This window comes from Odocoileus virginianus, chromosome 12 (genome assembly GCF_023699985.2).
Source record: "Odocoileus virginianus isolate 20LAN1187 ecotype Illinois chromosome 12, Ovbor_1.2, whole genome shotgun sequence".
Lineage (NCBI taxonomy): Eukaryota > Metazoa > Chordata > Mammalia > Artiodactyla > Cervidae > Odocoileus > Odocoileus virginianus.
Genome location: NC_069685.1, coordinates 19,183,793 through 19,194,370, shown reverse-complemented (window position 1 = coordinate 19,194,370; position 10,578 = coordinate 19,183,793).

The following is a 10,578-nucleotide window of genomic DNA, read 5'->3' as shown; positions in this document are numbered from 1 at the left end:
ATGAAAGGGATTCCTTGACATGTTCTTCTCACTGCTTTTTCCTCCTGCCCTTCAGCTCTCTCTCCTGGAACTTGAGCCTGGCCAAAACCCATGGTGCCTGGCTTCAGGACCTAGTGAAGCTCAGGCTCTGAGGTCTCATTGCAAAAATTCAGTTAGAGACACAGTGATAGGTAAGAAGGGGATTTGTTCTGATATAGAGAGAAGCATACTCTGCAGAGTGTGGGCCATTGCAAAGGGCAAGTGCTTGGGCCGTGGAATGTGCTGCGGACTAGTTTTTTTTTTTATTCCAGCTAGGTGAAGTCATATGCTAATGAGTGGGAGGATCATCCCAACCATTGGGGAACCACCCACTCCTCTGTCTTTTGACAGTGCCTTGGAACTGTCCTGCCACTTGAGTGTGTCATTTAGCTTGCAGATTGGGGATCAAGGTTCAGTTGTGTCAGGCGAGTGTAATCTCCTCAATTCTGTCTCATCTCAACAAAAATTTGAAGCGAAAGACATTAAAACCCTCGGTGCGTCACAGCTCTTGGACAGACCGTGTTATAGTTCTCGGGTCTCGAACAGACCATGTTATAGCTCTTAGGCAGATCAATGTTGCAGCTCTGTGTTACAGCTCAGTTTTATTTAGAAAATAGCAGGGAAATACATCCTTGAGGCATGAGGGCAAGACCTGGCCCTTTGGATCCTCTTTTTATATGTTTTCTCCTCCCCCCTGGGCCTTCCCTATGTAAATTGGGCTAGCCAGGAATGCTGTTTGTTCTCCCTGAGGTCCTCACTCCAGTCTTCAAACCTTACTTTGTTCTATTTTCATGGGCTTTTCCCTTCCTTGTCTTTTAGCCACTGCCATTCTGGAATCCTTTTCCCTATTCTAACTCCCTAACATTCCCCCCTAAAGAGATGGGAGGCCCAATTCTTTGGGAATAAGGACGTCGAGGTCTTTCTGGATACTTCCTGCTGAACTGGGATGGTGAGGGGGTATTGGGCCTCCCCCTCTTGCTAGTCTCAAGCCTCAGAGTCCTTATAGTGGTGTCTATCTAAGGGTGAGTGATATTTTCCATGGTCGGCTGTAGTTTTATATATGCTTGTTGAACTGTCACTGCATGTCATAGCTTGTTGACCTGGTGGCAGAGGTTTAGCCTCTCTGGTCTCAAAATTGGAGACTACTGCATATCCGGCTCTTCTTTTTCCATCCAAGATAAATCTGCTTCCATCAGTGTACCAGATCTTCTCAGGATTGGTCAGAGGATCTTCTGACAATCCCTCTCAGGGTTTTGCCCTAGGCAAGAGTGAAAGGGGAGAGAGCCCTCAGGGGTAGGCAGGAGGGTTGCTTGGTTAAGAACCTCACAAGGGGATATAGTGAGGCCTGGATTTTCCATCAGCACTACTTGATGTCTGAGGATTCTTTGATCAGACATCCATAATGTCCTCTCCCATTTAGAAGTTGTTTCACTTGGTGGCTGGTAAAAGAATAGTTAGCTTGCCCCCAAAAGAGAGTTTTGAAGCATCTTCTATCAGGATTGCAATAGTTGCAGGATTTCGAAGGCAGGGGGGCCAGCCTCAGGTGGTTGGGTCAAGCCTCTTGGATAATTAAGCTACAGGCTGGGGCTCAGATCCCAACCTTTGAGTTAACACTCCCAAGGCTGTTCCCTCTCTTTCATGGAAATAAAGTTGGAATGCTTTTTCTGGGTCTGGCAATCTCAAGGCAGATGCCTGAGTTAAGCCTTGTTTTAGTGTAGTCTCTGCCTTCTTTTGAGGAGTTCCCCACATCAGTGTGATTGAATCATCCTGTCCCTTAAAGCTAGGCAATTAGACCATAGTTGAGTATCCAGATTCTACAATACCCAGTTAGCCCCAGGAAATCTCACAATTGTTTTAGAGTTGCTTGGGAGGGCAACTGGAGGATTTCTTGTACCTGATCAGAGGACAGCCTCCTAGACCCGTGTGTAATTTGAACTCCCAGGTAAGTGACCTTTGTCTTGACCATCTATGCCTTAGCATGGGAGACTTTATATTCTCTCTCTGCCAAAAGGCTTAGAACCTGAGTTGCATATTGTTGGGCATTTTTCTCATCTGGAGAGCAAATTAATAGGTCATCTACATATTTTAATATTTTCCCATTAGGTCCCAGGTCCAGATCTAGGAGATCCCAGCTAAGGGCCTGTTCAAACAGGTGGGGGCTATCTCTGAACCCCTTAAGTAATACTGTCCAAGTAATCTGTTGGTGTTTTTCTCCTGGGGCCTCCCACTCAAAGGCAAAAAGATATTGGGATTCTTTAGCCAGTGGTATGCAAAAAAAAAAAATCATCTTTGAGATCCAAGACTGTAAACCACTTGGTACTAGGTAGGATTTCTCCCAAGATTACATAGGGATTGGGTACTGTGGGATGGAGGGGGACTACAGCTTCATTTATGATCTGGAGATCTTGAACCATTCGCCAGGTTCTGTCCTTTTTCCTTACTGAGACGACTGGGGTGTTACAGGGCGAACTGGTGGAGACCAATAGCCCACAAGCAAGGAATTTATTTATTAAAGGTTGTAGTCCCTCCTGAGCCTCTCTTCTGAGGGGATATTGTTTCCGGTTGGGAAACCGAGTGGGATCTCAGAGGACAATGATGATTGGTTCAGCTTGGTGGGCTTGTCCAGGAGTCCCCTGGTCCCACACCTGGGGGTTAATTTTGTCCTCCCATAGTGTTTGGTCCCTCTCTTATGGAGAGGGTGTAATGGGTTCCTCGATAGTAACCAGAAGCTGTATGTAGGACTCTAGGGACTGAAAAGCTTCCCATCACAAGGGTGGTCCCCAGTTTAGTGAGTATATCTCTTCCCAATAAGGGAGTCCCCAATAACACTCAGGGACCACCAGAAATGTGTGGGGAGAATGTTAGGTAGTTCGAATAGGAAAAAGGAGCTAGAATGGTGGTGGCTAAAAGACAAGGAAGGGAAAAGCCCTCAAAAATAGAACAAAGGAGAGTCTAAGGACCAGAGTGAGGATCTCAGATAAAACAAACAGTACTGCTGGCTAGCCCAATTTACATAGGGCAGACCCAGGAGGAGGGGAAAAAACAAATAAAAAGAGGAGCCAAAGTGCTGGGGGTCTCTCTTCTCTCTCTCTCTCTTCTCTTCACATCTTTTGGGTTGGCATGCCCTCACCCTTCAAGGATGTATTTTCCTTTATTTCCTAAATAAAACTGAGCTGTAACATAGAGCTGTAACATGGAGCTGTAACACTGATCCATCCGAGAGCCGTAACACTGGTCTGTCCCAGGGCTGTAACACTGGTGCGTTGCTTCAAATTTTTGTTGTGACAAGACAGAACCAAGGAAATCAAACACTTCCCCGACAATTCAAGTAGGATAAAATATTGGAACATTAATTGCTGGGTGGGTCTGAGTTTACCTAACTTTGTCTTTTTAAGAGAGGAAGACTAAAGCATAAGTTTTCCAAACTGGAAATTCTGATATGACAAAGAGTTCACAATCACTTGCTTCTTGGTTTTTGCCATAGATTAAGGTTTTTAATGATTAAAACCGGCCATAATTCTAGTTATTGTCATCATTTCTTTATTGATTACCTTGTAACCAGGTGTTTAACTGTGGCTTTTAAAGTCATTTGTTATTTATAGCCAGTTATTGTTGTACTCTGATGCTTTTGCAAAAGTCCTTCATCTTTAAGAATAGCCATAGGAAGGATTTTTGATAAGTACAGGTTCCTGATGAATTTCATAGCCTACTTTTGAACTGGATAAGAAATTAAAGACACATAAAGGGAAACCTGATGGGTGTACAACAAGTTAACAAAGGATTGGTTATTGAGTGAACTCAATTCATATTGAGTGAATATGGTATAATTTTTATGGTTTTGTCTAGATTATTACCAATTTTGATCTGTGTTTTCAAGATATACGGAAGCCCTTCCCCTCTAGTTAGTTATGATGTACAGCAATTTGGCAATTCTACACCTGTGGGTAGAATTAAAACATTTTTCTTTTCTCTTGCCTGATCCTTCCAGAATTGGAGACTATGAGTTCTGAGCAGTCTTATGAGGTGAATGGGAAAGGGTATCTCCTGGCAAATGCAGGAGTTTCAATGTTTTGGGGATCTCTAGAAGAGAGAAATCCACTGAGGTGAAGCCTGATGGCAGGCCTTTGGCATGGCGTTCCTGTCCTTAAGAGGAATTTAGTCTGAGGTTGCACCACAGCTAGTTTGGAGGATATGATGTGGTTAATTCCTACAAACAAAAATAACTTATTTTTCAAATTGTTTTGATTTGACTTTGTTTGGGGAACATGAGGGTAATTTTAAAGAGAAAAATAGTTTGATTCAGTGGATATTAAATTCTAGTTCTGCTAATTGAGAATTAGCAGAATTTGTTCTGCTAATTGTATTTATGAATGTTTTTGTGTTAGCAACATTCACGCTGGTTTCAAGGGATGTATACTTTGGTGTTTTAAAGATTTGCAATCAAAAGGGGAAATGATGGGAAAATCTTCACATATGGAGGTATGGGGAAGTCACTCTGGTTTATATATGGTTTAACTTAAACTTTACTGAGCAGAGTGGCCTGTTATGTGTTCTATCAAACATGCCTTGTACATCTACTTTGGCCATTGAGGAGAGGAATACAGGTACAATCAATATATTTGCAAGGGGAGAGGATGTATATTTACTCTCACATACTGTTGCTATCTTCATAATGCACACGGATTGTTCTCCTATGTCACAATTTGTGTTTCTGTTAAAACTAAATAAAATCATAAGTTTTTTTCCCTATATATGAAAAGCTCATTAACTGAAATTTGGTCTTCAGGGTTTATGGTGGTTTTTTCACTGCTTCTCTTGTCACACAAGATGGTGTAAAATGAAAATGATTAGATATCATTAGCTGTTATCTTCTCTAAGAACCCTAAAGTTGTAACAGAAAGACAAATAGCTAGGTCATAGAACTGAGTCACTCCTAATGCTATATGGTCTAGAATATCCTGCTGAGGACTTTCTCTGAACTGACTTCCTGTTGAATTAGAAAGATTTGGTTTGATTCATTGAGAAGTCTTCATATTCTTCTCCATTTTGGCTTTTCAGCATCACTGAATTGTGATTTTTCTCATTTTATTGATATATAATTTATAAATATTAAAATGCACAAATGTTAAGTGTAGTTTGGTGATGTTAAGTGTAAGTTTGGTGAATTTTGACAATTGTAATGGACCACTCCCAATCCAGATAAAGAACATTTCTTCACCATAAAGGATTCTCTTTCTCTGCTTTGCAGGCAGTCTCCACCCTCACTTCTCTCTACCCTAGAAAGCACTTTCTTGATATCTATCAGGATTTGGGAAAAATAGTCATATTTAGTTTATAAAATGGGCTGATTCTGATAACAGTATCTACCAGTCTTCCCATCACCACTGTGTCCTCTGCCAACCTTACCAGCCACAAAAGATTACTGTGAAGGATTTAAATGTTTTTTTAACATTAAAAATTTTTTTTCTTAATTTTAATTATTCATAGATTGAGTACCTTTGACAGGTCAAAGACTATACCAGTCTCTGGAAACACAAAAAAAGGATTGAAAAAAAAAAAATACACACTTTCTTTGTCAAGTTACTGAGATTCTAATGTGAGAATTACAATAGTGAACTAAAAATGACTGTAAAAATTACGTGGATGACTTGTGACATTCTGAGAGTGCAGACACTCCTGAAGTTTGCATGATAGAGACTGTGCTGCTGACAGAATATAGCAGGCAGCATTTCATAGCCTCCCTATGTGGTCATGTGACTGTTCCTAGCTAGCACGCTACCAGCGCACAATTAGGACAATTTCAGGCTTGGTTTCTGGTGATCTCCTAGTTGTACTACTCCATGATCATTTCCCCTGTCTGGAAAGGAGCTCCCTCTCAAGGTAAACTTGGAAATGATGGGTTAATGATAGTAGAGTCTTCATGATGCTGGTCTTCAAGTGACCTTCACTTTAGACTGTATTAAGTGAGAAGAAACTTACTATGTTTGAGAACTTACTCATTTTGAGTTTGTATTTTGCAACTGTTAGCCCTCCCCACTGATAGTGTTATGAACCATAGTTTCTCTTCTTTATATAAAATATTTTTTTTCTTTCAAGCCGCCTAGTGAAATCTCAGATGGCAAAGAAACATTATTTAATCCCCCCTCTCTGCACCAAAACTGATGAGATCTTCTATAGAAAACTGATACAAGAAAACAGATGGTTCCTATTATAAATTCCCTGTGTCTTCCTCTTCTAATTTAAAGGTTTTATTATTTTCTTCACTTGAGGCAATTGTGCTATTACTGTTGTACTTATTAACATTATAGTATAAGTGTGGGGATCAGATTTTTCACTGATCAGGTGACTTACTGAAAGCATACTGCCAGATAGGAGTGGCTTTGGAGCATTAGCTTTGAGATATAGACTGTAACACCCAGTCCAGACACAAATGCCCAAATATAAGGACAAAATATTCCAAAATACCTAAATGTTCCTTTACAAAAGTGAAACAGAGACCTAAGCAATTATATGTGGTCTCAGTTTTTCTTGATTTCCAATTCATGCTGTTAGGAGAAAACATTGAATTTTATTTTATTACTGCTATCTTAGTTTCTTGAGGCTTAAAACTTAAGCATGCTTGGGTCATAACTGAATATTTAATGGTAATAATATTTTTTCAGTCCTTCTCTCTGAGTAGCATTCAGGTTCAAAGAGAAGCATACAGTCATCCTTGCATTCCCTAAATATTTGTTGAGACTATATCAGAGACCAGCTGCTGTTTGGGGGCTGGAGGTGTGTTGGTTAACAACGCAGGGCCTCTATTCAGTTCTCTGTCCTGTTGAAAATTATACCTGATGTGAAGTGTCTGTCTGCTCTGGTGTTGTGAATGGTCTGTTCTGTCATGACAGTTCCAGTCTGGGGCTTTCTGTCTGTTGGCTTTGCCATTTACAACCCTCCACCCCACGCCTTTATAGACTTTGTTAGTTTAGACCAGTTTCAGGTCAACAGCACAACTTAGAGGAAGGTACAGAGACTTTCTGTACACCCTGTGAACCCACACATGAAACTCCACCATTAACACCATCCCTCAGATGGTACATCTGTAACAATTGATGAACATACTATAATCACCCAAAGTCCAAGGTTTACATTATGCATCACTCTTGGTATTGTACATTCTGTGGGTTTGGAAAAATGTATAATGACATAGATCCATCTTTATAGTATTATACAGAGTATTTTTACTGCCTAAAAATTCTCTGTGTTCTACTTATTCATTTCTGCTACTAGACCTCTGGCAACCACTGATTGTTCACTGTCTTCATAGATTTGTCTTTTTCAGAATGTCATATAGTTAGGAGTCATACAGTATGTGGCCTTTTCAGATTGTCTTCTTTCACTTAACAATACACATTTAAGGATCCTCCATGTCTTTTCATGACTTAGTAGCTCATTTCTTTCTAGCACTGAATAATATTCCATTTCCTGGATGCACCATAGTTTATTTTTATGTTCACATACTGAGGGGCATTTTGGTTGCTTCTAAGTTTTGGCAATTATAAAACACATCCATAAACATCTGGGTGTAGGCTTTTGTGTGGACGTAAGTTTTCAGCTTCTTTGAGTAAATACCGAGGAGCACAATTGCTACATCGTGGGTGTCCCTGGCAGCTGGGCTTCCCTGGTGGCTCAGGCAGTAAGACTCTGCCTGCAGTTCAGAGACCTGGGTTTGGTCCCTAGGTTGGGAAGATATCCTGGAGAAGGGAATAGCTATACACTCTAGTATTCCCTGGAGAATTCCATGGACATAGGAGCCTGGTGGGCTGCAGTCTATGGGGTCGCATAAGAGTTGGGCACAACTGAGTGACTAACACACTGTGGTAAGGGTATGCTTAGTTTTGTAAGAAACTCCATATTCTCTTGCAAAGTGCCACTTTGCATTCTCATCAGCAATGCATGAGAATTTCTGTAGCTCTACCTCTGTGTCAACATTTGGTATTATCAGTGTTCCAGATTTTGGCCACTCTAATAGGTGTGTAGTGATTTTCATGTCTTTGTTGTCTGTTTTGTTCAACAAATATCTGGATCGGTATCTGATGTGAAGTGCACAACAAACATTTGTTGAATTAAAGAATGGTTTACATACTGCCTGTATAGTCAGATGCCACCCAAGGAGAAAATAAGGAGAAAGGGAAGAGAGGAAAAGCAGTGAGGGAATGAGTCAGTTGTTGTTGTTGGGACTTTGTAGATTTTTGGTACTTTGCTCATTGCCATGTAGCCTTGTCATATATTTGGCACTCTACATTTTTGGCAATTACTAAAATGTCTAGCAGAAGTTCACTAAATCCACACTGACAGCCACCAGGCATAGGTTTGCAGAAGAGATATAGATCCCTAAGGCAGAAATTAGAAAATATTTTTCTGGTGAGAATTTTTGAAACATTCTTAGTGCCACTTTTGGATTGAATAAGATTTATTGCAAGTTGTATAGATGATTTGGAACCTAACACAAAGCTCTTCTTCCAGAGAGAAAATCTGTGCTTTTTCTGCCTAGAATATTTTGTGGTTAGCTATTTTAAACTGCAGAATGTACCATTTAATAAAACAAGAATGCACCTGAGGATTTTAGAACAGTTTCCTTCATTTAGATAAAAGTACTTTAAGAGGTAGATACAGTTTATAACATCAGCTGCTTCCCCATTTTGGATAAGAAAGAAAGTCTGAATCTCCTATAGTTCATCCAGAGGCAGTAAGGAGGAGAAAGGATGCCCAGAGGCACACTTACACCTCTTCCTTCAGAGTCTGCACTCCTGCACAGGGTGGGTCAGGGAAAGGGAAAATACCTTCCCCAAACAGGACCCAAAGGTACTGCTTTGTTGTACAGTTTTTTCTAAAGATCACTGCGGGTGGGAATAAAGACACAAACATCTGATATTTTACCCTTCTCAGTTTATTCACCTCTAGGGCTTTATGCTCTCAACAATTTGGACCTTTCTTACTTAATATTCATTTTCTTGCACTTAACTTAGTAAAACTCCAAACTTACCTTTCCCAGACTAACCCTCAGTACATAAAGAGAAGCGTTTCATATTTAGGAAAAAAAATACTTCCTCCCTCAATAAAAGTAAAGTTTTCTACACTAGTATGTCTGTAAGCACTCAAAAACTTTTAATTTAAAACACAGAGCAAATAAAATGACCCCTTTGTGCTTAATCATATGAATTTACCCTTCCATTAAACTAGTGAATCAGAGGAGCAAAGTTTATTGAGAATGAAAAGGTATTACCTTCATACCTCAAAAATATGATCCCTATTATATCAATAACAAAGAAAAGACATAAAAAATTGATAAAATCTGGGTGGTTATATAAAGAACTATATACATGCAAAAATTGGAGAAGATTGCTATAAAATGTGGACAGTAGGATAAATTATCAAGGAGGAGAAGCATAAAATAAATAAATTGAAGAGATAAAATCTGAAAAAGCAAACAAGAATAAAGAGCAACTTGCAGAAGTCATAAAAGGAAATAGAAAACTATTATTTTAAAGTGCCAGGGTAGAATGTGTTTTGTGGTTTTAAAAGTCAGGAAGTATGTAAATTTTGGTGGCAATTTTTGCAATGTCAGCACCCCATAAAATTATTTTAACAGCTCCACAAGTTGTATAAGCTATCTTATAATAAAAATACAAATTAATGAGAAGTATAGACTATCACTTTCAGATCTACTGTATGCTGCCTACCTGTTAATCATTTTTTTGGTTTACATTACATTAAAGATCTTATTATTTCTGGTACACAATATATATACTTGACTATGACTACAGTTACACAGATGAAGAATGAAACCACAATTTGGGCACTTTTTTTTTTTTTCAATTGCAATGTAATACTTCAGGTATCATTCAGTTATTTCCAAAAAGTAACTTACTGCTTGTTCTAAAAACTGAACAGAGTAAGGTGACTCTTCAGTGGTCCTAATTTAGTAAAATATTATGTAGCCACATAGGATTATTTCCACATTCACATGTTAGAGACATCCTAATATAGTAAAAGGGCTTCCCTGGTGGCTCAGTGGTAAAGAATCTTCCTGCCTATGCAGGTTTGATCCCTGGGTTGGGAAGATCCCCTGGAGAAGGAAAAGGCACCCAACTCCAGCATTCTTGCCTGGAGAATCCCATGGACAAAGGATCCTGGCATACAGTACATGGGATCTTAAAGAGACATGACTGAGCTATAAACACTTCACTTACTATGTTAAAAATGATCACAGTCAGTTTGGCACCTTACACTTTCACAATATATAAGACAGCTTAGAAATATAAGATAGCTTTTTTTTTTATCAATTTAACTTGCAATGAAGGAAGTCAATATACAGGCATTTTTAAAAGAAAAGTTCTTGCACTGTTTTTTCCCTTCAAAAATTCAACACAAATCTTTAAGACTTTCGCATGGTTTGGCTTTAATTTTACATGGTGATATTTATCGCCTATTCAGTGTATCCTTAGTCTTCAATACTCTGATGATATGTTATCAAGATATATTGAATTGGAACAGAAACATCAAAACTTTTCAGTA